The sequence below is a fragment of the Canis lupus genome, chromosome 7 (assembly GCF_003254725.2).
Source record: "Canis lupus dingo isolate Sandy chromosome 7, ASM325472v2, whole genome shotgun sequence".
NCBI lineage: Eukaryota > Metazoa > Chordata > Mammalia > Carnivora > Canidae > Canis > Canis lupus.
The window spans coordinates 61,090,906-61,098,579 of record NC_064249.1 but is presented as its reverse complement, the minus strand read 5'-3'; the positions used below and the strand labels follow the sequence as shown (position 1 = coordinate 61,098,579).

At 37.7% G+C, this 7,674-nt stretch overlaps 1 long non-coding RNA gene across 1 annotated transcript; it reads right to left on the bottom strand.

Annotated features, from left to right (window-relative positions):
- Positions 1-3,511: 3,511 nt before the first annotated feature.
- Positions 3,512-6,611, bottom strand: LOC125755464 (uncharacterized). Its single transcript, XR_007412093.1, has 2 exons — positions 5,496-6,611; positions 3,512-5,193 (listed from the first exon to the last, which is right to left on the bottom strand). It is a non-coding gene; the product is annotated as an uncharacterized LOC125755464 (long non-coding RNA).
- Positions 6,612-7,674: the final 1,063 nt, after the last annotated feature.

The following is a 7,674-nucleotide window of genomic DNA, read 5'->3' as shown; positions in this document are numbered from 1 at the left end:
AAAACAATATCTAAAATTAATTAAATGATTTAACAGCAGCAGACATAGCAAGAGACATGATCAGTGAACTCGAAGATGATGTCAAAACATATCTTTTACTAGCATTCCTAATCAGTGCAATAAGGCAAGAAACTGGAATAAAAGGAGGGTATTCAATGCTCATTAACTGCAAATAACATGATTGTGTACCTAGAAAATGCAAAAGAAATTTACAGGCAGCTGTTAGAATTAATAAGTGGATTTAGGAAGGCCACTAAACACAAGGGATTATATAAAATTAAACTTTGTTCTGTCATATCAGCAACAAAGCAAAAGAAAAAACTTTAACATTTTACACAGCACAAAAACATACAATATATCGGAATAAATCAAATGAAAACACTGTATCTCAACAGAAGTTATACAGAGATTTTCAACCCAAGTAAATGAAGGGATATATCATGTTCATAGATTAGATTCATTATTGTAAAGATATATTTCAGGTTAATTTATGGAGTCAAAAAATCCTAATCAAACTCCGAGTAGTTTTGTGGTGTGTGTGTTTGTGTGTATCTTTGTGTGTGTGTGTGTGTAAACTAGCAAGTTTACTCTAAACTGTGGAAAATATGAAGGCCTAAGAATGGTTATGAATATTGAAGAGGAATCTAAAGGATTTACACTGCCAGATTATCAGATTTTCTATACAACTAGGGAAATTAAAATAGTGTGGCATTGGTACAAGGTTAGACAAATAGATTAATAGAAGAGAAATAAAATAGAAAGCCCACAGGTATGTGGCTGCTTACTTTATTACAATAGCCTCATTGCATTACAGTGGGGAGAAGATGGCCTTCTTTCCTAAATGATGTTGGGTCAGTTCAATATCCATATCCAAAAAAGTTAATCTCTACCTCTATCTCATAGTACACTCAAAAATCAATTTCAGGTTGATTAAAGGTCTAAATGCACAAATAATAAAGCTTCTTCAAGATAACATAGGAAAATATTTCCTGACCTTTGACTTTGGGGTAATCTGGAAAGACAGATATCATTACAAGGATCTGGAGAGAGCTCTAAAAGCATAGAAAGCCCTTGTAAAACTGGCTGCATGACTTGTCTAGGTACACAAGGTGTCAGGCAGCCCCATTGAGTTCCTCTGGTATGTATGTGTACACGTGTCAGAGTGGTAGGGAAATCATGCAGACCCCACATGTGAGATGGGTCTGCTTATATGAGGAATGATGGAGTTTATAAAACCCAGGAGCAGAATTTGAGTCCATATGGAGACTCAGCATCTGAGATGCAGACCTGCACAAGCCCTCTCCACCCCAATTTTTAGCCAACTTGGAATGATCACATAATAATGATAAACAAAATTAGCTAGCATGTTTTAAGAGGCTTGCTGTGTGTCAGCCCCATTATGTGTTTTCCATGTTTTAATTCACTTGACCTTCACAAAACTCTATGATGGAGTTACTGCTATTATAACCCCTTTACAAATGAATATGCCAAGGCACAAAAAAGTAAAATAACTTATCCAGGGTCTTAGAGATAATTGTTGGTGGAGCCAAGATTGAAACTTTGGCAGTTTGGTTCCCAGGAGAATAGTTTCCATGGCTCTGGAAGGATGGACTCAGATGGCAATTTCTACCACCTTGAGGAAACAGGAGCTCAATATTCTGGAGTTCAACACTGAATACTAGAAAAATTAATAAATCTACATTGTGTTTTTTACATATCTGGGTTTGCAGACTAATGTCTGTACTCTTCCTTCTAGAAGTAAAAGTAGAGAAAGTACTCTGAAATCTGCTCACACTGTATACTAGGCACTGTATTCTAGACGAAATTAACCTTATGTTAATTTTATGAATGAAGAAACTAGAGATCGATACACATAGAATTTCTATATATATAAAATGGCAGAAGTAAGATTAAATTTTGAGATCCTTCATCTGTGGTCCCTTGTTCTTCTCAAAATGACCAATCTCAACCCATTCTGAAAATGAGCTCTTTGAAAACTGAATGCTATTAATTAGTAGATAGATTCTACTAATTCTACATTCAAGTCTTTTTTGGCTCCTAGTTATAGATGCTTAGGAGAAAAAGTATCAGTGAATGATTAGCTAATTATCTTCTAATTTAGAGGTATATGTGAATGAGCCAATGAACAATAATCAGATAGGATTTGCTGTGGTTTCTAACCCACCTTCTGGATGGAATGGTGATGCCTAGAGATTTTCTTTTGTCCGAGATCCCAATCTTTTGCAAGCTTCCTAAAGCTGTCATCATTTTAAACCATGCCTTTCCAGAAAAGAATATTTCCACAGCAACAATAGCCTTGTGTTACTAAGAAAAAGAAGTATAAAGAAGAGCAGGTGTGGATACCAGCAGGAGAAAAAAGGCAGCATCTCTGGCCTTCATGCAGTCCATTCCTGGGTTTCATATTCTTCACTCCTCAACAACAGAGAAGGGACACATTATCTGAGCCAGATCAGTCGTCTTCCTCTACAAACTTTAGTGTAGGTTTGGGGCTTCACGCTAAATGGTGAGCTTTCCTGGATTGACAGGACTTTCTGAGATGAGGAGTGTGAAATTTACCAATATTAAAGATGATGTCACAATTCCAATACTTTTTTTTTAGATAATCTCTACACATGCTCTTTATCTCATGTGATCTCCACAGTAAGCCAACAGGAAGATGTCCTTCCCAACTTACAGAGGACAACACTAAGGCTCAGAGAGATCTGGTGCTTCCTCAAGGTTTCAGAGGCAGTACACGGTAGCACTGTGATTTGAACCTGAGTGTTTGCTGACTTCAAAACTCATGTTCTGGGCTCCTGCCTTTTTGGGAAATTTCTCCTCTATTTTTATAAGGTGACAAATAGGGATTTGGTGTATATTGATATACTGGAATTTTTTTTAAAGACTTAGAGAAACATGAACCTTAATTAGCAACTTGGAACTGCTAACTCGATAAATGATAAATAATGATAAAACACGAATTATATAGCACCTATTTGTGATTTTCTGAATAATCAAGCAGCTCATCCATTATCTTGGCCCTTTCCTAACCCATTGGGTATTTCAAAGGCACAATGCTGCTGGTTCCAGCCATGTTGGAGTTACTGGAATCCCAAATCACCTAACAGGGCTCCAGAGTGAGAGAATGGGTTTTGCTTAAAATGACTGAAGGTCTTATCCATTAAGTTACCTGAATGTATTAAATCTTAGTCAATATTTTCCATTTCAATTGAAATGTTCACTCCCTCTACTCATCTAAGGGCATTAATTGCTATAATTATTCAGGTTGATGTCAGAGTATTAGCTTCCTATTGCTGCTGAAACAAATTACCACAAACTTAGTTACGTTAAGCAACACAATTTTATTATCTTCATCTCTGAAACTGAAATGGATTTCACTGGGCTGACACCACAGTGTGGGCAGGGGTGTACTCCCTTAGAAGGCTCTAGGGTGTTAAAACACACACACACACACACACACACACACACACACAAACAAAATCCAAGTGAGTAGATTTTAAAGATCTTATTGCCTTTATTTAAAGATTCATGAATCAGACAGCATCCAGTCTAGCAGATAGAAAGGAGCTCCAAGGAGCTGCACACAATGAAAGACCTTTACAGGCAGAAGGTAGCAAGAGCTAGGAAGATACACTAGGCAAAAAAGCAGGTTGGTTATGGCAAGTTTACTTTCCTTTCAGGGGATGGCAGGGGTCTATTAGGTTACTTAACTTGTGCTGAATGGACCATTCCTGATTGGTTGGTTTAAGATTCTGTTTCTGGGAGAGCTGAAATCCTAATTAAATTGAGTCTCAGTTTGGTGACAAGGGACTTAGCTTAAGCAACCCCATTTGGGGCCTGTTGTCTTGTTTTGAAGAAGGGGAAAACCTTTCTTCACCTTTTCCAGCTCATAAAGCTACATTCCCTGACTCACCGCCCCTTTCTCCATTTTCAAAGTTAGCAGCGTGGCATCTTCAAATCTTTTTTCATCGTCCTGTAGCCTTCTATCCCTCTGATCTCCTGCCTCCCTATTACAAGGACCTCTGTGATTACACAGGGCCTGCCCAGATAATTCAGGGTAATTTTCTCATCTCAAGATCCTTAACCTAATCATATTTGCAAGGTCCCTTTTGCCATATAAAGGTTCCAGAATGAGGAGGTGCGCATCATGGTGTTGGAGGCAGGGGTCATTATTCAATCAATTCCAACCAGCCAGTGTTTTTCTAGTTTACATAGTAAGACAGCAGAAAAGAGATTACAGGGCATATCATCAATGTCGAACTATTTGTAAGCATTTTAGGAATGGTTTATTTTTCAACCAAGCTAATTGTAAATAGCCATTATCATATTATAAGTACTTTCTTTGGAAAAGCTAATAATAAACAAAAGCAACAGAAATGAATTAAGCTTCATTTCCTTGAGAATTGCATGGTAATTGTTCTCCAAAGATGTATTGCTATTTACCTCGGTGGTGAAGTAAGAGTCTTGCCCACAAACAGCAAAGAATAATAAAAATAAAAATAAAAAATAAAAACATTTAATATGAGCCACTTGTGGTTCAGAGGGTTTTGGTTTACAGTTTCAAAAGCTTTTCAAAACTAGGAAGTTACAATAATATTTGAATCAATGTCATTCAGATGTCTTTGCAAAGCAAACAAAGCTCTATCAATTGAACAACCAAACCACTGTTCAAATTAATCAGTAGGAACTTGATAAATTCCACTGATGTAGAAAATTAGCACTTTGCATGTTTCCCAGATTTTGATTTCATTTGGGCGTCTGGTCATGAATTATAACCACTCTTCTTGGACTCGAGCTATTTCACTTGAAATCCATTATTTCTAGCAGAATTATGAGTCTTGTTAGGGAAATGCCAGCTATTTCCATTTTGAGCATCTGCACTGCAGTTCTATTATTAACATGGAACTCATTTAAAAAGAGGGGGGGTGAGAATTAGATTTGTGTCTTTGGGGCAGTGGGGGAGGAGGAGGTGGTGGTGACTGAAGCTTTAGTGAAGCAAACAAGCTCACAGGGCTGCTTCCAATTGACACAGCTGTCATGTAAATATCTGTCCCTGCTGTATAGCTAAGGGATCCTGGGCTTAAAGACCTTGTAGCCATATGTAAACAATGCCGGGCTGATGACAGGTTTACAGCACTGGAGACAACATGTGCAGCTGTTTCATCCGCCTTCCTATAGTGAGATACAAATGGTCGGGAGTCACATCACAGATGCTTAGAACTGAGTTCTAGAAGCTCACAGGGCTAGTCCTGCTTTTATGATAGGCTTTGCATCGCTGCCTTACAGCTCAGGTTCTACAGCCAGGGTGTGACCTCCTCTGTAGGCTCCACTCCTGAGTCTCTCCCTCCCTCCCCCTTCCTCTCCTCCAGCCTCAGTCCATCGTCTCCCGGCTGCCCTCCCCCGCTCCAGGCAGTTAGCAAAGGATCTCCACGCCTGACCCACACCTCTGCGCTGGGCACTGATCAGAGGCTCACCAGATCAAAGATCCAAGAGGCTAATGCCCAGAGAAGTCCTTCACTCTGCTCCCGGCTTTTTGCTCTCTTCTCCTCACAGCCTTCTTTCCAGTATTCAGCACAGGCTCATTACAAAAGAATTAAACAGGAAACAAGTATTATTTCAGGCAAGGTCTCTTAATACAAGGGAAGGCTCCTGTGGATGTGACCTGGAAAACAATGACTATGTGTAAGTCAATTTGGAGAAAAATGTTTTTGCTTTCTCTTTCAGCTCTTAGAATTAAAACTGGGATGACTAAGCATAATTTTCAGGCCAATAAACCCCTCATTTTGGCTCTTTTGGATCATTATTTGGGTTCTTCTGCTTAGCATAGTGTTTCCCAGTCGGAATGATCTGGAGCCCCAATTATTTTGTTTTCTCACCACATTATGTGTTTATGGAAATAAGCCCAATAACAAGGCTGATATTGAAAATTTCCCCCTTATTCGAGCCATTTTCTGAAGAAATATATAGCACATTCAGATTTTTGAGGTCTATTATTAGACTAAATCAATTTAAATCCAGGCATAGCCACTTACTGAATCTGTGATTTTCTGCAAGTTACTTAAGCTATCTAAGCTTAAACTTCTGTAAAAGGAGATAATAATAGTACTTATCTCTTAGGGTTGTTTTGAGAATTAACTGGACAATCCATACCAGGTCTTTAGTTTAATTTCATAAGAAGCAACCATTAAATATGAGTCATAATTATGATTCTCATATTTTAAGAATACTGGTATAAATTAGAACCTCTTATCCAAAGAAAAATAAAACCTTATCAAACATACACATAAATCGCTTCCCAACTTCTGACCATGTAATTGCCAGAGATTTATCCCCAAGTGAAGTCTTCCCCTGAAAACCGTTACCTGTTCTGGGTTTAAGATACTATATGTTTCTTTTTTTTAAAATTTTTATTTATTTACGATAGTCACAGAGAGAGAGAGAGGCAGAGACACAGGCAGAGGGAGAAGCAGGCTCCATGCACCGGGAGCCCGACGTGGGATTCGATCCCGGGTCTCCAGGATCGCGCCCTGGGCCAAAGGCAGGCGCCAAAGCACTGCACCACCCAGGGATCCCTAAGATACTATATGTTTCTCAGGGAGTTTTCCCTTCTGTCCCATCAATCTGGAATCTCTATTCTGTTTTTTTTTTTTTTTTTTCTGAAAAAATACTAAGGCAGAGAACCCAAATAAAAGCAACTCAGAACTCAGAGAGCCCCTACTTTTGTGAAAAAGGAGTAGAAAGGTCTAACAGATGGCCCAAGCATTTCACATAGTGTAGCAGTATGAGTATGCATGCTTAGCTACACATTGGGTTGAAAAAGATTTTGTAGAAAGGAATGGGAATTTAAACACTGTGGGAATGTTATTTCCTTGGAAAAGTTTTTTCTAGTTTCCAACAATCGACACATCAATCATTTTTGTTATATTAATGTAAATGGTATTATGTTTTAATTCTCAAATTCCAAATATTCATTGCTAATAGAGGGGAAAGCAATTGATTTTTGTATATTAACTTTGTATCCTGCAATCTTGCTATAATCACTTGTTAGTCCGTCCCAAGTGTCTTCTTTGTTGTTAATTCTTCAGGATTTTCTGTATATGTGAACGTATTTTTATTGTCAATATCCATCGTCGAGGCTCTGTGCATTTGCTAAGCCCAAAGTTCCTTATATTGTGCACAATGTATGACTAAATTAACATTAATAAATAGATAGTATTTGGGTGAGGATACTTTCGACTAAGGAGAAAGCAACAATTTGCTGAAAAATACATCTTTAACAGCTTTCTAGTGATTGCCGAAACCCTTTATTGACAAATATAAAAGTCATCTTTGAGCCGTGATCAGAAACTGCAATACCGTACACTTATGGCAGATGGTATTAATTTTCCACGTATGGCACTGATTTTAATGTTACCTTTTAAATAAATGTCTTTAGGTATAAACAATAAGTTGAAACAAAGAATATATATATAAAATAAATAATCTTGGACAATTATGTGATTTGGTAAACAACTTGAAGGAGGTATATTGAAATTAAAGGTTGGAATAAATTAGTCAAACCCATAAATCAGATTCCAGAGGTAAGATAGTTATTAATGGCACTGACCAATTATTAACTATGATGATCTCAGGCAAAATAATTACTGGTCATTA